Genomic DNA, 22,458 nt, shown 5'->3' on the forward strand with positions numbered 1-22,458 from the left:
AGAAGCAGGAAATCGCATTCAAAGCACCCCCGACAGATGGCCATCCAGCCTCTGCTTAAAAGCTTCCAAAGAAGGAGCCTCCACCACAGTCCGGGGGAGAGAGTTCCACTGTCGAACAGCTCTCACAGTGAGGAAGTTCTTCCTGATGTTCAGGTGGAATCTCCTTTCCTGTAGTTTGAAGCCATTGTTCCGTGTCCTAGTCTGCAGGGCAGCAGAAAACAAGCTTGCTCCCTCCTCCCTATGACTTCCCTTCACGTATTTGTACACGGCCATCATGTCTCCTCTCAGCCTTCTCTTCTGCAGGCTAAACATGCCCAGCTCTTTAAGCCGCTCCTCATAGGGCTTGTTCTCCAGACCCTTAATCATTTTAGTTTCCCTCCTCTGGACGCTTTCCAGCTTGTCAACATCTCCCTTCATCTGCGGTGCCCAAAATTGGACACAGTATTCCAGGTGTGGTCTGACCAAGGCAGAATAGAGGGGGAGCTCATGACATGCAGCTATGGATGTCTTCCTGTTCTCCCTTTGCTGATGGTTCTATCAGTACATTAGGACTGGAACCAGCATGACACAAGATGAAGGATGGAAAAGTATTTTTGTTTGATTGAATAGCATGGATAAAAGTAGACTTTTCACATATCCTAGTACTGGTGAGAAAAAACACATCTCTCCTTGAGAATTCATACATTTATGAGTCTTACTGGGTGTGGAGAAGCAAGTTAAGAGCCTATATTGCTATAGCGTAGTCTAATTGTTCTAACAGCAGAGTTACATTATGGAACTTCTACACTGAATACCAATGTACAGCAACATATGTGGATCAATAAAATGTGACTGACAACCCACTGTGTAATTGCAATGCAAAATGCACAAAGGCCATGTGGAGAAGCAATATCCATTTACACCCGACTTTGTATACTTTCACATGCTGCCATGTGTACAATGGTTCCAAATTTGCAATTCTACTTATTTCACCCTCAGTGAGATACAGACATTATACACTGTTAAAAAATAAACAAAATAAAAATCACTCCATGTGCATAGTGCAATTGCACATTGTCATGCCCCTAACAGAATGCCAGATACAATATACACAGAGCGATATACACATTGAAAAATGTAAAAGACTAAAAACATGTACAACTAAAAAATTGACAGTATATATTTTCTTACTTGAGGGATGTGATCATATTAGGAAAATGTGTTTAGGAATTATATTCATATTTCAGTGTATAGCCTTTACTGTTTCATAGCTGATAAGTGGGAAATACATGGTCAAGTAACACCAGATAGTGGTCAGGTCTGTGGGCTCCTTTTTCATCACCCTTGGTATGTACAAGCAACACATACATTTTGAGTAAGCAAAACTTACAAGCCTTGAATGAAAAGTAATGCCTCCACCTTCGTTACTTGGGTTTGTATGGGAATATTTTAATAAATCAAACACAGAAATAATCCTTAGAATGTGCTCTTTAACTACCACTATTCAATTTTCCACATAATCACCAGACAATTGGATACATTTCTACCTATGATGAACAAGTTTTCTGGAGCCGTCACAGAAGAAGTTGACACTCTGTTTCCGCAACCAGCATCTCACAGTTCTCTCAACGTCTTCATAAGAAGCATAATGATGTCCCCGCAGATCTTCTTTCATTATCGGGAAGAGATGGAAGTCAGACGCTGCTAAATCTGGACTGTATGGAGGATGCCTTATGGTGGTGAGATCCAGTCTCTGACGTTTTCATTTCAGGCGTCAGCATCCTGGGTACCCATCGTGCACAGATCTTCCGATAGCCAAGCAAAGCAATAATGTGACCCACACGTTCTTGTGAAATGCCGATTATGCTTGAAATTTCTCTCTGAGTGATACGACAATCATCCTGAGTCAATCAGTCAACCTTTTGTTTGTTAAACTCGGTGGTTGCTGTCACAGGATGTCCAACTCTTTGTTTGTCACGCAAGTCAGATGTTCCCACCTCAACATTTTTAAACCTACTCGCTCAACAACGCACAGTACTCACATCAACACAATCACCATAAACAGCTTGCATTCTCCGATGAACCTCCTTTGGGGTGACACTTTCTGCTGACAAGAATTCAGTGACTGCACATTGTTTAAGTCGCATTGACCAACAGTCTCCGCAGGGTTCCATATTTCACAGTTTAACAACACAACCATTCAATGCTAAGGCTTCCCGCCAAATGGAACTGTAGAGGAGAGTCTACTGAACAAGCCAGTACCTGCTACATACCAGTACTGCCATCTGTTGAGTTACAAAGGTGGAGGCATTACTTTTCATTCAACCCTTGTAGTAATGAGGAAGAATACACAAGCTAGGAGTTGAGGCAGCAGTATCCTTTTGCCTGAGCCTAATGGGAAGGTTGGGATTCCGTTCCCTCCTGTCCTTTGCTCCTTCCCACACTGAGTTAAGATAAACCACTTTTGCACCTTGAACTTGACAGCCACTGAAATAAACTGAAAACAAAGGAACTGGGAGGAGGAACAAAGTAACATAACTCAGTACAAAATAGGATTAGGCACAAAATGCAGGGAGCGTACAGATGAAATTCAAAGAAATGTTGAGCAGAGAAATATTTCACAAAAACCTAATAAAATTGAGGTGATGGGTTTTTCCACACTCTGCTACTATCAAATCAATGTATAGCAAGTCAGGCTAACACTTTTTTCTTCCTGCCTGTTGCTTTTCTTATAAGCACTAACATCCAACTTTGGCTATCACCTCTGTGAAATGAAGCAATGGCAGAAGGACACATTAATTAAAAAAAAGAATTAACCCAGGATTATGGCTATTTTAATGTAGGTTATATGCATTTTTGTTGGTTTTGCCTCCAACCGAATCCTGTACTGGTATGCAGCTGGCAACTCCATTCATACAGCAGAGATATTGCAAGGTTCCCCATCTATTGTCTACTTGTGTTTCCTTATCTAAACACTTAAAGGAACTAATTGGACATCATAAATTCTTGACAGAGAGGCAAATCCATCCTGATGTGTCACCTGCCAATTACAATCCCATTAATACCACTTATATTGCACTAGATCAGGTGCACAGGGACATACTGGCAAGGCTCTTTCTGTGCTGAAGGGAAGAAATATATACATTGTCTTCAGTCTGCTTCTCTTCCTGCTTCTTTTCAACATTCTATTGATGTGGTTTTGGGACATCCTTACAGCCCTGCTTATTACTACTAAACCACATTTAACCATGGGGTTATGCCACCTTGAATGTGTGCTGTCCCTTCATATTTGTCAGCACGCCAACCCTGGGTTCTCTCCCAAATGCCAGAAGCTGAGTACAGATATACCCAGAATCCACCACACCCCATTTGCATTATAGAGAGTCTCAGAAGGGGCTGTGAGGTTATCGGCCGCTTAATCTAAGGAAGCATTTGCCATTGAATATAACTGCAGATCAATACAATCAGTAGAGCCAACCATTATGCATAAGAGACTGAAATCAATCACTCCAGGTTCCCATGGATCTTTTTCTCCTCCCTCCCTAACCCTCCATCACTCCCTTCTTTAAGAATAAGTGCAAATAGCATCTCCTGCAGCACATTCATTTTACGTTTTCTCCGATAATCCAAGTGTGAGTGCTTATCTTTCCCCAAAGCTCAAAAAGGTATCCAAGTCCCCCACTGAACACAGAGCAAGCAACCTCCTTGGTATATTTGGATAGCCCAATTACCATGGAAACATTTTTATCTGCTTTGGCTTTGACAAGCCCATCCAATTTCTCCTGGCGCTTTACACTATTATTTCCTCACTTATGCCAAGCGAGCCATCCTTGAATGCCTTGGTCAGCACTTCACCTTTTAACAAATTCTCTTGCAAGCTGCAGGTTTAGCAGCAAAAGCAGACTTCCCTTTCTCCTTTACAAAACAGTACCAGTTGCATTATGCATGCCATCCTTGCAAATCACTGTTTGGGAAAATGAAAAGGGAGGACTGAGCTTGATCAGCCCACACTTCATTTAGGTTCTTAATTTAGGACATTCACAATGGGAAGATTGCTCATAATACTCTCCACACAGGTATGTAAGTACATGCACACAGAGTATGAATGCCTGCCCCCATCACACAAACTGCCTGTTCAGAAGAATATATGGGAAAGAGTATATGGGATGAGGATAAATATGTTTCTTGTGACAGATGTATATTTGTTTTCCAGTTCTGCATTATGTTTCATATTCCAAAGTGAAATTCTATTCTGTTTCAGTAAGGTGTACACATACACACACACACACACACATGGGTGTGTGTATGTGTGTGTGTGTGTGTGTGTGTGTATATATATATATTAGGCTTGCTCAAATAATTCGTTTTCCCCGTTTACCGTTATTGATTCGTTTTTTTCGATTGTTTTGAAGCAATATCGAACCTTGGTTGTCCACACGTCTGGATATCGCAGTTTCGAATCGCGAGAGGCCGTTTTTTCTTATTTCTTCGTTTTTTTCGAAAAGAAAAAAAAGCTTTTGCAAAGCACCCAAACTCCTTTCCTTTTGCCCCTCAGCCAATGGGAGGCTCAGCCAATGGGAGGGGGCGAGGGGGAAGGAGGCCGAGGAGGAGGAGGAAGACGGAGGGGGGAAATGGCCGCCGCCGCCTCGCCTCAGCTCAGTGCATTAATTAATTGGGCCTTAATGAGCCCCCTTCCAAGCCAAACCCACCAGAGAAACACCCTCAATGCAAACCTTGCAACGTCCTTCTCTCCTTCTTGGACACAAAGGCAAAGGGAGGAGGCACTTCGGGTTCCCAAGCGACCTGAAAAGAGCCATAGAGAAAGGGAGAGCCAGTGCGCATGCTCCACCCTCCAAGGCACACAAGGGGGAGTTCGCATGGGAGCCGGAAGTGTTGGGGCCTCCGTCCCTCCCTTGCTTTTCCTCTTTGGTCTCCCTATCTTGAACACAGAACACGCATGAAAAAAAACACACCATAATTTCACAATATATAGTTTAAATAACAAAAGGAAGAGGAAGGAAGAGGCCCGGGATGCGAGGGGGTGTGGGCCAGGCCCGTCCTCGGCTGCTCCCAGGGGCCCAGATTCGCACCCTCCCTCCCCCCAATACAGGTCTCCATTCCATACTACGCTACATGAACTTGAATGGATACTGTGGTTGTGTTGTCGAAAGCTTTCATGGCCGGGATCACACTGTTGTGGTATGTATTCCGGGCTCTATGGCCATGTGCCAGAAGCATTCTCTCCTGACGTTTCACCCACATCTGTGGCAGACATAGAGGTTTTGACGTCTGTGCGAAGCTAGGCAAGTGGGGTTTATATATCTGTGGAAGGTCCAGAGTGGGAGAAAGAACTCTTGTCTGTGGGAGGCAAGTGTGAATGTTGCAATTGGTCACCTTGATTAGCATTGAATAGCCTTGCAGCTTCAAAGCCTGGCTGCTTCCTACCTGGGGGAATCCTTTGTTGGGAGGTATTAGCTGGCCCTGATTGTTTCCTGTCTGGAATTCCCATTTTCTGGGTGTTTCTGGGAAGGTAATGGCACTCCATGTAGTCATGCCGGCCACATGACCTTGGAGGTGTCTATGGACAACACTGGCTCTTGGGCTTAGAAATGGAGATGAGCACCAACCCCCAGAGTCAGACATGACTGAACTTAACGTCAAGGGATACCTTTACCTTTACCTACACACACACACACACACACACACACACACACACACACACACACAAGCAGGGACTATATATATATATATACACAATATATATCACACACACACCAATTTAACAAACTTTCAGCCACAAAAACAAAGTTTCTGAAGTAGAACAATGACTTTCACAGTAAAGACAACCCAATTTAACAGGAAATAAGACTTTCAAACCAGGAACAGATTACTGCAATTATTAAAAAAAGGTTTATTATAAAAGCTATGAAAATTTGCCAAAAATCAGAGGATAAGGGAAACGTTCCACATTTTGGTGAGCTATCAATGTTAAATGTGTTCTACCACTGTACCAAGTTTGAAGAAGATCACTCAAAAAATGAGGGCGGGAGAGCCCCCTAAGTCCCCCCCCCTTCGGGCTGTTTTTGGGCCACCGCGCATGCGCGTCCGCCATTAACGAATTAATTTAGAAAATAACGAATTTTCATTAATTTCGAAAAATTTTGGGGGCCAAATTCGTTATTAGCAACAAAAACGAAAAAACTGCCCCCTCTAGTATTGAAACGAGTTTAGAATCAAATTTTTCATGGATCGATCAAGCCTAATATATATATATATATATCTGGATTGCACCATAATTGCTATACCTATTTACATACCTATTTTGATCTTCCCTTTTTTGCATCCTCATTCTTAAATATAATTTGGTTTCCTCCTTGCATGTTGTTATTCTTGCTGTTGTTGTGTGCTTCAAATTGTTTCCAATGTATCACAACCTTGAGGTCACCTTTTGGGTTTCCTTTGACAAGCAAGCAGGCAAACCTTGGTCCTTTGAGTTGTAGTTCTATGCTCAATTACTCTCAACCCTTTACATCTATCTTTGATATCAGCTTTAAGTCCCTTTACTAATGTCCTGTGTCTCCAATTTGCTCATCATTTAAACTGGCCAGCCAAGGAAGTCACTTTTCTCTGGTCTAATCTGAGCAACGTAAATACAATATCTCTGTGAACATAACTAAGACTTTTCAGATGGAATTATTATTCTCAGAAACTTCTTGATATTTTAGAAGGCAAAGTATGATGCCTTAAATCAGAGATACACTTTGAGGGCTTTGCAGAGGTCAGAATTTGCTCATGACAGTACAATGGTCAAAATCTCCACCAAGCCGTTTTCTCACCCATAGTTCTCCAAATTTGGCCATTTCCTAGTCAATGAGTGGGAAGAGCAACAGACTATCATCCAATTAAGTCTTTGTAGTGAGACTCAGGAGGAGAGAAAGCCTAACATTTCTGTCAGTTAATAAATTCATGTTTGATTCAACTATATAGTCTCCAGTCTGTTTCCTGCGCATCCAGTTCACCTTCCAAGTAGTTAAGATAGCAATGGGCGCAGAACAGATCCCATCGTCCTCAGCTGGAGCCAGGTGATGCAGGGCATGGGACGCTGGGTTCCCCATGCCCCTCAATGAAGCGGAGCACCTCTGGCGACTTGTGTGACAAGGTCATTATTCTGCTTGTGACTAAGAGAACCAGTCCTTGTCTAAGGCTAAGGTCAAGAGCTGCCACCACCACTGCCATAATATGCATAGGAGTCAGCTGGACTGACAGCTGAACCTGACATGGACACTGATGAAATGACAACATCCTCCACTGCAGTGGAAGCAACCTTAGGGACACAGGTCTGGAACACACCTCTTAGTCTTCTAGAAAAGTGAAATAGCCAAGGAACTGTCTCCTTACCCAAACCAGCCAGCACTTGCCATTTGTGGGCAATTTTTTCATTCTGCTTTTTGCATATCTTCCAGCTGTCCCGATTTGTCAGGGATGGCCTCAGTTAATTGTCTGCTGCCCCAGTTTCTCAAATGTTTTTAAAATGTCTTGGTTTCTTGTTTCTCCTCCCACTTTCCTGCTTTGTCCTCACCTTACTTGAACTGGGGGTAAATGGACTTCAATATGGAAAAGAAGAGTACAGTCATTTGGTTCCCCTTCCTTTTTAAAAAGGACTTTCCTATATTCAGTACATACATCCCAAAGTTTCTTAAAATAATTGTTTGGAGTCCTCTTTCAACTTTTATCCTCTACTTGCCTGGCCAAAAACAATGATGTTGCTTGGCTACATGAATCCCAGTTTTCAACTGTGAAATATTGGAAGGAGAATAATGATAGTGCTGGCCCAAAGATATGTCTGTTCATGTGGACAGGCCCCTTTGATTTCCAGGCTACCATTATAAATTTGGTTCCTGTCCTATTAAGGAAACATTTCAAAAGAAATATTTAGGTTCCACCTGTGAAAGCTAGAATCTCTGCAAGCTTGGAGTCTCTTTGATATACAACAAAGCTCTAATGGGAGAAATAAAAAAGGTAGCAAGTATTATATTAGCATTGTTAATTATGTGCTGACAGGGTATTTTGCATTTTACAAGACTAAGATAAAGATGCAGTTCCTGGCCTGATGAGCTTGTAATGTAAAAATCAAACTCTCATCGACTGATCATACTATGAATGTATCACCCAGTTACCTAGCAACTTCCGAGACCTGATTAACCCTTTTTTAAGGGTGTACAGCACTTGGGAGGGAGAATTCCCAAATGATTTTTATCTAATCGTACACATGTCGGATTCATGCTTCCTCGTCTTCGGCCAGTTGTTACCAGAAACTCTTCTTGACTATTAAGCAGGTTGGAATATTAACACCTCTGATGCTGATAAAATCAGGAGAATTTAAAGCCAGTTTGCCTTTGTTTAAGACTTATATATCATTTCTTTTTGTGTGTGCTAGTTTCATTGTTTAATCAGCCTCTGACACTATACTTTGAAGTTTGGTTTAAACATTAATTTTTGAGGACAAACCAAAATACACCTTCAGAAATGGCTAAAGGAAAGTTGAGACAAAATTTGTCAGAAGATAAATTTATTAGAGAGATTTCCCCTCTCATAGTTTATTTATTTCGTGTCAAAAGCATTGCATAATAAATAAGTTTAAAAGTGATAAAATAAAAAAATCACAACAGCTAAATAGTTTTGGACCAAAAGCGGGCAACAGCAATCGCATTGTCCATAGCTTTAAACAACTCCTCCTCCGTGCATGAGGCAGGGCATTGTGGGGCAAGAATACATATGAGGGGTTGTTTGTTCAGCTCCAAAGTCACACAAGGTGGAAGATTCCTCCAGGTAGTGCCATCTTACCCGGTTGTCTTTTGATCTGCCCACTCCGCTTCTCAGTCTGTTTAGGGACTTCCAAGTTGCCCATTCTTGGTTTGCCCCTGGAGGAGGACCCTCATGGAGGGGCCATCCAGTTGGGATTGTTTGGTTTAGTTGCCTAGAGGGATACTCTTGCTGTTGCTGGGGGAACATTAAGAGGAGGGTTGTTCTCATGAAGCCCTTCCTTGTTTTTAGTCTCGTGGGAGGAGGCTGATAGTTACAACGTGCTTTACATGGTGTTGCCTTTGAAGACTGTTTGGAAGCTTCAAGTAGTCCAATGGGCAGTGGCCAGGTTTCTAACTGGAGTGACTCACAGGGAGCATACACCCCCCTTCACTGGCTGCCTGTTTACTACCAAGCACAATTCAAAGTGTTGGCTTTGGCCTATAAATCTCTAAATGGTTCTGGTCCAGCTTACCTATCCGAACGTATCTCCCTTTATGAGCCATCTAGAGCATTAAGATGGACTGAGGAAGTCCTGCTCTTGGTCCCACCACCCCCGCAGGTGCGACTGGTGGGAACGAGAGACACAGCCTTCTTGGTGGTGGCACCTTGGCTGTGGAATTCACTCCCCAGCAAGATCAGATCGTCCCCCTCCCTCTTGACATTTAGGAAATTACTAAAAATGTGGCTTTTTAAGCAAGCATTTGGAGAATAAGATAAAGCAGCCATGTTAACTTCGAGACTGGTGCAGTGTCCAATGTCTTATGTTTGATATTGCTTGTGTTTGATGTTTTATAGTTTACATGTATTAATCTATTATTATATGCCATTTTAGTTATGTGTTGTATTTTATATTTTGTGAGGCATTGAATTTTGCCATTTACTTTGTTGTGAACCACTTTGAGTCCCCCAGGGGTTGAGAAAAGCAGTAAATAAATAAATAAACAAACAAATAAATGACACATTCTTGTAACTTAATATGTATTTACTGTCAGGGGATGATGGATAGCAGAGTGTAATCCAAAAATTCACCATCCCGGTCTTCACCTCCTTCTCCAGACTGTCTCCCCGTGTGGAAATACAGCACTGGACAAACACACTCCAGCAGACGAGGGTTCGGTTGGAAATCCAACGGCAATCAATCTTTATTTAGATGACTATATACAAACAGAGCAAATCAGTCCTTTCCTCCATGAGTGCTCTTGCCGAAGCGACTCATGCACACACACAGCTCACTGCACTCTCTGGAAAACTCCTCTGCATTCCACAGGAACAAGAAAGAAAGTCCCGGTCAAAACAAACTTGACCCCATTAGTCCTGTGATACGTCAATCATAGCAGACTCTCATTAACTCCATAACTGCTGAAATGCCTTGCTGAAAAACTAACACATAAGGCATTTCTAATAACCCAGATTGATTTTAACATTTCACAATACACAATACCCTGACATTTACAAACAGCAATAAGCCAGAAGTCCTTAAAATGTTTCCCTTATTCCTTTTGGTCTGAGTGGCTAAAGAAATCAATAACTTTTTGTATGTGTTTTATTTATCCTCCAGATGTGGCAGCTTAATTTAGTTGGGATATAATTAACATCCAAATTTGACACTCTGGCATGTATTTCTCTTCTAACAAGGCAAAAAATAATCATGGGCAATTTTTGGCTCCTCCAGTTTTGAGTATCACAATAAACAAACCACAGACAGAAATTACTGATTTGTTTAGCTGCTCCTGCTTGCTGCAGGAATAAACAAGCAATATGTACTAGCATGCTGCCTCTATTGCCAAAAATTAGAATAGTCTGGTTGAGCTAGGTATCTGCATTGCGTGGTGGAAATAAAAAATAGACACAACATAAAAAGATCCATACTGATCTAGGACCTGCACCTACAATTTACAGAAGCTTCCAGCTGCTTCTCCTCCCAACTGGAGGAGCTCCCTTAAAGCCACCTAAATGCTTGTGAGACTCTGGGGTTGGTTCTACATTAACCCACTGGTGCCTGATCCTTTGTATTTCAGTGAAAAATGAGTTAATATACATTCAGAGGTTGTTAAAGTCCAAGAGTTATTTATGTGAAGAGGACCTGGGGTTAATGCTCTGCCGACCCATGTAAACACACATGAGGCTTACTCAACTATATTTTGAGGGCATAATGATGACCTGGGTCCAGGAGTCCTCAGATACCTGTCACACAGGGCAGTTCCTTTCAAGAAAGGTTTGGCACAATGAAGGTTCAATTTGTCTAGAAAGCCACAACAGAGCTGGGAAGAAATCTTTGTCAGGTAGCAGCCGCCTCCCACCTTGTTATCTGGAGGCAAAGCCAGAAGAGAGAGCAATTAAAAACTCCCACGACAAAATTGATAGACGGCCAGAGGGAGAGAGAGAGAATCATTCTCTGATTTATCTAAACAATCTGACCTCTGCAAATTGCCTTCCAAGAGGAAAAAAGAATTCACCAACCCATTACTGTAGTTCTTATCACTATAATATTTATCAAGTAGAAGGATTTGTGCACGAAGGAAGATTGCTTATGGTTATTATTGTTAGGGGTAGCCCTCTTGCCTGCTTTATATATTACCCAAGGGGATTAACACCTGTTAAGAGCCCAGATATGTGTGTGTATGTGCCTCAAGTCATCTGTCGACTTATGGCTACCCCATGTATTTGTTACTGCATCTGGTATTCATTGGCAGTCTCCCATCCAAGCAGGGGTCAACTTACTTAGTTTCCAATATCAGACAGGATCCGGTGTGTTTAGGATTTTAGGCTTCTAAGATTCAAGGTGCAGGGCTAAATTCTTAATCAATATGGGAGTTGAAAACAACCCATCCTTGAAAATAAGTATCTTGCAAACAGGAGAACAAATAACTACTATTATCATGATATACCTTAGAATCATATAAAGCTTTACTATTGGCATCCCTTTGTGTAGTAACAGATGTAAATTCTATTTTAGAGTTTAATGCTCTGCCAAAACTACCTGTCATGGGCAAGATCAATATGGATCTGCACTCTAAGACATAGCCAAGTCCCTGATTCTTTGGCAAGAGGCAGATTCCTGGAAACTGAAATATTTTAGTGAAGATAATAATATCATAATAATACATTTATTACCCACCTCTCCCTGTGGCTTGAGGCGGGATACAACATCATTAAAACCAGAGATAAAACACTATTAAAAGATATACAACAAGATACACAGAGTTAAAATACAAGTTAAAATCCATTGATAAATTGCAGATTAAAATTCAAAACTTAAAATTGACTGGATAGCCTGCCAGAAGAGATGAGACTTCAATTGTGTCTTAAATTCCAACAGCTGATCTAGCTTTTGGAGCTCTTCCAGCATTTCATTCAACAGCCTTGGGGCAGCTGATGAAAATGTGAAGTATGCCTAGGTATTTTTTATGCACTTCCTCAACTTCCTGTATAACTGGCCATATGGGATTCTAACAACCCGGAAAGGGGAGAGGGGACTCAGTCAGCAACTAGCTGCGTTTCTGCAATCTTGAGAGGAAACCAATGTTGCTCTTCCAGATCTTAAATGATTCTCTGGACTGTTGGAAGGTCTGAAGGGAAATTTCCATCTTCAGACATTCCGAGAGAAATTAGGAGACTATGCTGGTGAAGCAAATATCCAAATGCATTGGAGGCAGTGAATTTCTGTTCCACGCTCCATTAGACTAGAATTCGATAACAATGGGAGCAATAAATTCAGCACCCATATGGAAGATGTGAGATCATCTAACATTGTGAATATTCTGTACAGATTTTCCATTTCTGAGATGTTTATATTTTCTTACAAGTTAGTAATCAAAATGGACCTTCCACAGATTTTTTTCCAGACTTCTTGGTATCAAGAGGCCATTAATTCATATGTGCCAGCAAAGAGCACATATATTGGGTGTGTCCGTTTATTTTTCTGAAGAATGGGCTCTGAAACAAAGAAAACAACATCTCAAGAAAAATAAGATGTGCAAGCAAAGCAACCTTGATGTCTCCTATCCTTCAGGAGACACCGTCGCTCTTTATCTAGCTGTGCCTCAGGAAATCTGGCCCTACATTTCAGTCAGTAAGAGGCTAAGACAGCTTGGAAGCTACCTTTCATAGTCAGAAGTGAGGCAGACCTGGGCAGTGCATTATGCACCCTGTGCACAAAGTAGATTTCTGGTGGATGATTCCCATTTTCCAGTTCTATTGAAATCAACATACCATCTTGCAATTCAGAATTCACTATTATGGTACTAGTATGTGGTAGATGGCCAAACGAAAACCCTGTCTAAGTGTGGAAAAAAATTCCAAGAACCTCATCCTTGGTGGAATCACCTTCTTACTCTAGCATTTCATGCCTTTTCATTTTTACAAAAAAAAACCTGATAATTTATTCACCACCATCACATGTGATGGACTCTGTATCTAGACCAATCCTCCATTTATTGAAAAATCACATGGGGTAATGTGGTCTCTGCTAGAGGTGTGCAATTCAGTTAAACCCTGTTCTATTTTCAGTATCCAGATATTGGTGGACCTGCAGATTCGTTTTTCAGGGCCCTCCCGAATTTGGTTGGGAAAAAAATTATTTTCCGATCTGGCAACCAAAAGATCTGGGAAGATCCAGCCCATTGCCAACAATGGGGAATTTATGATGCTCCCCTTTCTGACATTTTTGGGATTCAGGCTTAAGAAATGACTATTTCTGGGATTGTTTTTCCTTATATCCTTCAATAAGACCTGGATTAAAGGCAACAGGCTTAAGAAACCATGCTTTCTGGGATTGTTTCTCCTTATATCATTCAATAAGACCTGAATCAAAGGCATCAGACTTAAGAAACCACCCTTTTTGGGATTGTTTGCATTAGTCATTTAAAAAAAAGATATAAGTGAAATTATCTCCTCATTTTACAGCGGCTTTAGAAATTGTAAGAAACCTCTACCCACATTTGATGCTTGCCTCGTGTTAAAGGCACAATGCTGACAGTTTCTTAAGTGTGTAAAAAATAAACTGGTTATTTATTGCTATTTGAGTTGAAAAGCAAGCCAAGCCATACAAAGCTTTGAGCAGCACTGAGAATTTAAATAATTGATCTGTCTCTCTCAGAAGCTTGCTCGCAACAGAAAAATGGAAGCGCAGCTTAGCTAAAAGACACGTCATGGCTTTCTTCCGTTCTGATTGGCTCAACAGCAGGGCTCACAGGGATACCCCATGTGCACATGGCTGCTTCTCCATGCTCCACATGTAGCTGAAAAAAACCAAAAGCAGTAATTTTCTGCAGCCTGTGTCATTATGGCTGGCCGAAACTGCTGAAGCTCATTTTGAAAAATGGATCCCTGCACAACCCTAGTCTCTACACATATTGCATTTTCTCTTTTTATATATATAAGAAAGGGAACCTTTATTGTAGCTATATAAAGATATATTGAAATTGTGAATTTTCTTAAGATTTTTTAAAATTATTGTTAAAGTTGCTGGAACATGCAAGATGATTAGTGGTGACAAAAGGAGTATCGAGACACATTTAAAGACTCTCCACAAGAATGCTCACATTTTCATATCACTAAAATGATCTAAAACAAAGAAATCTGACAGTTCCCATCCCCCCTTAAATGAGCACCTTCATCCATTTCTACACGAATGGGGAGCTCTGGAGTCGGTTGCTCTATAAATCCAAAAAGCTCAGTTTCTACACATTTTAGAAATGCAGTCCCATGGGCAATCAATGGAAGCACTCTTGCATCATTTGATGGGTTCCATGAGACTCTATCTTTAAAATATCTTTTAAGTGTTTAGAAATGGGTGAAAGCCATGATGAGGTCCTAAGACAAAACAGCTAATATTTCGGCTTCATGGGTTTACAATCAGAGCTAGTATAAGATTGCTTCTGAGATAGTATTGCCCATCAAGCAGTTCTGCAAATGAGTCATCACAGCACAAACTGCACAGATAGAACTTTCATCATACCCAATAACAACTCTGTCAAAATGCCTATGGACTGAGACAGTTCACATGGTCAGCTGCCAGTTGTCAAATAATGAGCATCAAGTGATGTGCACTCATGTGCGAACCAGCCTTCACATTTCTTGGTTGAATCACAGAGCATCCTATTCCACAAATACCTACAACCCTCTCTCTCTCTCTCTCTCTCTCTCTCTCTCTTTTTGGTGCTCTACTGTTTCATGTGTGAAAGATTCCACTGAAAAATTCCACATCTCCAGAAGGTGGTCATTAAGGTAGATGACTTTATGGCTTTCTTATTCTATAAAATACATTTGCTTTCTTATTCTAAAATATACATCTTAAGGTCGTTTTTACAAAGAATTGAATACACATTCCTCTAACCACTCAAGACACTTAAAAGGGGATGCTTCACTAGATTGTGCCCATTTGAGCAAAATATTTTTGTGACATAAAATTGTAAGTTTAAAAAGATTTATATTCAAGGCCTAGTTACCTTTCACAAAAAAAGAGAAGTAATATGAATAAAGCAAAAACATCAACAGAAGATGCCAAGAGCTGAAAGAAAATAATAGATTAACAAGTGGACAAAACCTTTGTTGAGCAATAAATAAAAATGTTGAATACTTCTGTTTGCAATGTTAGTACAGTAGTGCAGAAAATTGTTATTTTCTCAGTTTCTTTTAAAAATTCTTTTAAAACCTGGATCTTTACCTTCTCCCAACAAGATACAGATGGCTGAGGAGACATGGAATGCTTTTATCAGAAAAAATAGAATATATGAAAGAGGAAAATGTTAACTTCTATTGTAAAAGAAGAAGAAGAAGAAGAAGAAGAAGAAGAAGAAGAAAGAAAGAAAGAAAGAAACAAGCATTTTTGACATCCAGTGACTTGATACAAGAAAGGAAAACACTGTTGTCTGTTTTGGTTGTATATTTGTGGAGGAAAAGCCCATTGCATTGTGGGAAGAAGGAGGCTCCTTTGGTCCTACTGAACAAAAGTAAATGAGCAAAAATTAACTAATTTGTGAAAATCTATTTTTGTGTTTGTGTTTTTGATATCCCATCTGCCTTAAAATTAAAAGAGTACAATCCTTCTGGCAGCACAGCTCCACTGGCTGTCTATAAGTTTCCAGTCCCAATTCAAAGCCCTAAGCTGTTTGGGCCCTGCCTATCTTCATGACTGTATCTTCCCTTATGAACCAGTGTGGGCTCTAAGATCTGCTGGGGAGGCCTTTCTCTCGCTCCCACCACCGTCACAAGCAAGGTTGGTGGGGACGAAAGAGAGGGCCTTCTCGGTGGTGGCCCACCAACTTTGGAACTCCCTCCCCAGAGAAATTAGATTAGACCCCACTCTGTCCACCTTCTGCAAGGACTTGAAAACCTGGATGTTCCAGAGTGCCTTTGAATGCTGGCTTTAGTCTCTGATCAGGTCTTCCCAGCAATAATTTATTGATTAGGTGTTCTCAGCACTTTACCCCCAGCCCCGGCCCTTTAGTCTGCGTTTCGCACAACTCCTTGCCCTGCCCTCTCGAATCTGGTCTGATCATGTCCACCATGTCCTGGTTTACTGGTTGTTGATGTTGCTTGTTGTATTTTTATGATGTTTTTACTCTGCTATTCTTAATGATTTTAATTAGATTGTTTATGTGTTATTATGCTTTTAATTCTCTTTTAGCTTGTAATCTTTGTTTATGCTGGGCTTGGTCTCCATGTAAGCTGCCCCGCGTTCCTTGTCAATTACAGTATCACATTTTCCACCTGTATTTTGTCTCATTTTCACAACCAAGTGAATACAAGTAAAACTTCCACTAAAGTATATTTCTACACTTATTCCTAATAACAGTGCATGCATTTTATACAATTACATTTAAGATTTTATTGCACAATCATGCAATACCATGTGCACTCTGCTGCCAGTCTGCCTCCTCCCCTTTTTCCCTACTACTGATGGGATAAACCCATCAATAGCTTGCAATCCTACAACATTCCTGCTACATATTTTACATGATAAGTCCATTCTACATCTATGCTGGCATGCCAGCAGTAAAGTGATATCAGGCATGGGACTCTACTCCTTTTCCATTCTACCTCTTCCCACTTGCCATTCCCAAGCTGTCTGCTTTGTGTTTATTCAATATTTTACAATAATTTTTGCCCTTTTTTTGAAACTGTGAAATCACTCATTGAAAAGATAAAAAGTTAGAGCAGCAAAGTATGGTAAGTCAAGGTTATGAGGTTATGCAGAAGTACGATTGTGGGATCACAGACTGACAGACTGGTGCAAATGAAGAGAGTTGTGATATTGAAAAGTACGTGGAAGTATGGTCGTATGACCACAGACTGGCATACGGGTACAATTGTGCAAATGAAGAAAGGTGTGATATTGAAGGTGCTCATCCTGGTATGTATCCACTATCTATGATAGCATAATTACTGTGGAATAGCATCTTTGTGTGATAAAGTCCTAAGTCTAATATAGACATTTTATAATATATGCTACATAGACATTTTGCATACATTTTGATATCTAATATGGTAATATAAGGGCTGTCACATTATATCATATGGGCGGAGCTTAATACTCTGCCCACATCCTCACCCTGGAAGTCTGCTTCCAAATGCCTGGTGCATTTTACTATTGTAATTTGGTGTGTGTGTGGTGTGGGAGAGATGCCCAGACAGCACTAAGCTGCCATTCTGTCACTGCAAATCTGGAAGTGTGATGCTAGCTTTCTCCCTCTTAATGTACTGGCCCTGTTGTAATGATCACACAGTGTTTTACTGTTTTAATTGGGTATGATATTGGTTTTGAAGTGTGTTTTTATGATTGTTGGTTTTTACTATATTTTGTAATATATGTGGCAGTAATCTTGCCATTATGTAAGACCGCGCTGGGTCCCCTTGTTGTGGTAATCTCTGAGCGGTTAGACTCAATTTAACCCTCTCTGGGGGAGATTCCATCAAAATGCAGCAGAGTAGCAAAAGCAAAAGCTTTCAAATGCAACAGTTACTTACACGGGGTGAGCAAAGAGAAGCCTTTCAGCTTAGGATGGCAATCGATTGCAGAGTCTCAGTAAAAGTTCAAAAAGTATTTATTCAGGTAAAAAGAACTCCATTGTAGATAGAAAGGCTTGGGAGCTGTCTAGTCTACTCTAGACTGGTTTCTAAGGAAAAATAAGAAAGGAAAAATAACAAACATCTAAATAGTTACATCTTGCCAGGAGAGACAGCAAGATGCTGCTTATTAGCTAGAAGAACAAAGGGAGAAGAGTGAACCAAAATGGTTCCAACCTCATGGTCCAGTTTATTGGGGCCATAAAAGACATTCTGACCAATGAGAAGTTAGTGTCCCTAAAGATTCACATTTCTACTAACTTCAAAGTAAGGGATGTGATGTAAACAGGATAGAGTGAAACACAGTAAAGCCTATCTAGGCATGCTTTGGAAACAGGGAAAGGATTCCCTCAATCTAACTCTATCATCTACCTAACTACACCTAGACTTGAGTAGTCCAGGGTGATTCCCAACACCCCTGGGGGAGAAGAGCAGTATATAAACCAAATAAATAAATAAATAAATAAATAATAAGGCCCAATTGCTGCCTGAAATACCAGATAATGCACCCATATGTCACCAACAGGATCCCAGTCAAAATGTACAATTACCACTAATCTATGCATATTTTGAGATAGCCAGCTTGGTGTAGTGGCTTGGATGATAGAGTCTGGAAATCAGAGTTCGAATTCATGCTCTGCTATGGGAACCTTAGACAATTCACCCTTTCTCTGCCTCAGAGGAAGACAAAAGCAAATTTCATCTGAACAAATCTTGCCAGGAAAACTCTCAGGGTCACCATAAATCGGAAATGATTTGATGGCACACAACAATAAATACATTGTTATTATACTTCTATTTCATTTAAGCACGCCATCGGAAAATTCTGAAATGTACAAATATTGAATTCTAATTTCAGATATTGATCTGTAAAATATGAATTGGATACAGCAGATTGCACTATGCTGGCACACAACAGAAGAATGGTGTTGTGCAATCACTGTGGAACTGTGTTATTATAGATTTATAAGGTAGTATCTCTGTCTGGCAGCAATAGTAAAAAAAGCGACTTTCTCAAGCCCTTTTTGCAAATCCCTCAGGCCTCCTTTAATTCCCTGTCTTCTCTTGTTTTCATTGTTTTTCAACACTACTGGCTCGATGCAGCACAAAACAACAGATTATGAATATGCAAATAGCACTACAACAAGGTATAAATAGCATCCACATTTATCCAAACTTATCCCAGTTTTTTTCTGAATGCTTTCAGGTCTTGGTTGACCCATTTAGAAAGATGTGAACATGTATTACATTATCTAACATGAATAGGAGAATGTGATAAAATATACATACATGTACACACATAATGCAAAGCTACTGGGGGGGGGGGAGTTGCTGATGATTCAAAGCATTTTTTCCCAGCAAAAAGAAAAGAAGATATCTAATTTGCTGCTCTCCTAGTTAAGATGATGAAAAAAAAAGTGCTGACAATGACAGGCCAGATATAAAACTGCTTCTCAACTAACAACCGTAATGAGAAATTTTCTGTCTGGGTTTTGATCTCCCCTCAGCGTGATGGCTGCCCTTTTGCAGACTTGCATTCCGATCATGAGCTCATGTATGCTGATAACAGCATGCAGCCAGCCTCAGCATTATGTTGGGACTGTTTATTGACGGTGACAGTATTGATTGGAGGAATAGTGTCTCCCATATGCCTTGATATTGCCTAAAAGTACTGGAGACAATCTTGTATTTCGTGCAGCAGATGTAGGCACAGAGACTTACATTTAGGAGTCCCTTTGTGCAGCTGAGATCAAGAGTGTTGCTACGATCATTCAGTAGCTGGTGGATTTATTTGTCTGTTTGTTTATTTGACAGTTGTTTTGTGCCTGCAAGTCAGAATTGAATCATATAGACTTCCTAAACCATCCACAGATGGCAAGATTTTCAGTGGCAGCATGGGATGATTTGCAGAGTGAATATTCAAGTTAAAAATTCAGGTTAGACTTCCTTTTCCCCAGAATAATCTTCTCCAAGCTTTCCTGTCTTTTCATTATGTGGCCAAAGTACTTCATCTAGGCTGACTGTAAGTTATTGTAATTATTGGTTGCAGACTGTTTTTTGAATTATCCAAATACAACTATAGGAGAAGGGGAGAATGCCCAGGTGTTAGAGGTTTAGGTCAACAGAAGCCTGTGTGGACTGAATGTTGGACATGGACTCTGGGAAACACAGCTATGGAGATCTACTAGGTGATCTTGGGCAAATCCTCAGCATGATTTATTTATTTATTTATTTACATCATTTCTACCCCGCCCTTCTCACCCGTAGGGACTCTGGGCGGCTTACAACAGTCGGCAATTCCATTGCCCCAAAAACACATTCAATAAACAACGGCAGTTCAATAAAACAATAACAATACCAAAATCAATTAAAAGTTATATTAATTCTATTAAAACATGAATTATAAAAAATATTAAAATGCATGAGTAATTAGATTCATTCGCTGACGCCTTTCGCGTACGCCTTGATTCGGCCATATCATCTCAGATATTTATTCCTCAAATGCTTGAGTACACAGCCATGTCTTGACTGCTTTCCTAAAACTTAGGAGTGTCAGGGCTTGTCGAATACTACTGGGGAGAGCATTCCATAGCCGGGGAGCCACTACTGAAAAGGCCCTGTCCCTTGTGCCCACCAGCTGAGCCTGCAAGGCAGGTGGGACTGAGAGCAGGGCCTCTCCAGATGATCTCAACAACCTAGTTCGTTCATAGGAGGAGATACGTTCGGACAAGTAGTTTGGGCCAGAACCGTTTAGGGCTTTATAGGTCAAAACTAGCACTTTGAATTGGGCTCGGCAGCATATCAGCAGCCAGTGGATCTGGCTTAGCAGGGGGGTGGTGCACTCCCTGTATGCCGCCCCAGTTATTAATCTGGCTGCCGCCTGTTGTACTAACTGGAGCTTCCGGGACATCTTCAGAGGCAACCCCACATAGAGAGCATTGCAGTAATCCAGGCGGGATGTAACCAGAGCGTGGACCACCGTGGCCAAGTCCGGCTTCTCAAGGTACGGGCACAGCTGGCGCACAAGTCTGAGTTGTGTAAAGGCTTCCCTGGCCACCGCCAAGACCTGGGGTTCCAGGCTCAGCGATGAGTCCAGGATCACCCCCAGACTGCGAACCTGTGTCTTCAGGGGGAGTGTAACCCCATCCAACACAGGTTGCAACCACTGGCATTACAGAAAACCAATGACAAACCTTCTTTGTGTACATCTTGCCAAGAAAATTTTAGGATACAGTCACCATGACCATCTGAACAAAGCTTGCCAGGAACACCCCATCTTTGGGTTGCCAAAAGTCAGAAACTACTTGAAGGCACACAACCATAACAAAAAATACAAAAACAAAAAACACCATGTCACCTGCAGGACCTTGGTGGGTTTCACAACCTTCCTAGGCAATTTTCCTTTCAGATCTTTTTAAAAATATCCCACCCCGGCAGAGGGCTTAGGGAACAGTTTTTGCACATAATGACTTCGGGTTTACTTTCTGGTTAAAATTCACTTCTACTTTACTTTTTCATGACATAAAGACTTCTCCTGGGTGAGGGACATTTCAAGTAAAATGAGAAAATCCCATACCTTTCAAAGCTATATGTAGTTGGGCTGCTATATGTGGGCTGCACTTTATGAACTAAAGCGACTCAAATAGGTGTCCTATGTTACTAAACTCACCTAGGTAACGATGCCAACAACAGCCTGTTTTTATAAAGGTAACTCGAAAGCGTTAGCAGGATGCTGCAAAAGGAACGATGGTATTCACTGTTATGTTACAGTTACACACTAATTTAATGATGCCCTAATTACTGAAAAATAATAATGTCAAAAATGATGGTGGCAATTATTCCAATAAGGTATTATTTGTAAATAAATAGGCATTTACAAGATCTGGTGTACATGCATTCATGTGCATACACACACACACTCCCAGGGAAGCAAATATTTATTACCTAGACATATGAAACTATAATTGTGTGATGACCCATGGGCCTTGTAGTCCTGCTCAGGACATTGTAATTCCTGATGAAGATGAAAACTTGGGTTTTTTACCTTCCCAGTCTGAACTGGATTCCTCTCAGCCAGATCTTTCCCAGGCAGATCTGGGAACCTTGCACCTGCAAGAAAGTTGTCTCCCAGAAGTATGTCAAACAAGCCCAGAGCCTACTTCTCCCGTATTCTTGCGCCGGGAGTTTTGTAAACAACAGAGAAGTTTGGATTCAGCTTCGCGCAGGAGTGCGAGGATTGCAGCTAAGAATGTGGCCAATTAAGACTGCTTCTCGTGAGAATCTTTGGGGAGTCTCACATCTGGTCTCAGAGTTAGCTTTCGGTTCTGATTCCCAGAGAACTGCTTCGGCGGGAAGCTAGACTCTATTTAGGTGTTTTACCCGCGTAGTAACTTCGCGGAGTCAATTCGTCAGCCTACGGAGCGAGTTGTGTCTGGACAGCGCGCTCCGGTTCAAGCCTCGCTCCTGCTCAAGCCTTGCCTTGCTATCCAGCCTTCGCCTTGCTTCCCAGCCTTTGTTTATCTACGGACTTTGCCTTGTTTCCCAGGATCAATCCTTGCCTTGTTCCACGGATTTATCAAGTTATTCCACGGACCTTGTTCTTGT

Source organism: Anolis carolinensis, chromosome 5 (assembly GCF_035594765.1).
Source record: "Anolis carolinensis isolate JA03-04 chromosome 5, rAnoCar3.1.pri, whole genome shotgun sequence".
NCBI classification, from domain to species: domain Eukaryota; kingdom Metazoa; phylum Chordata; class Lepidosauria; order Squamata; family Dactyloidae; genus Anolis; species Anolis carolinensis.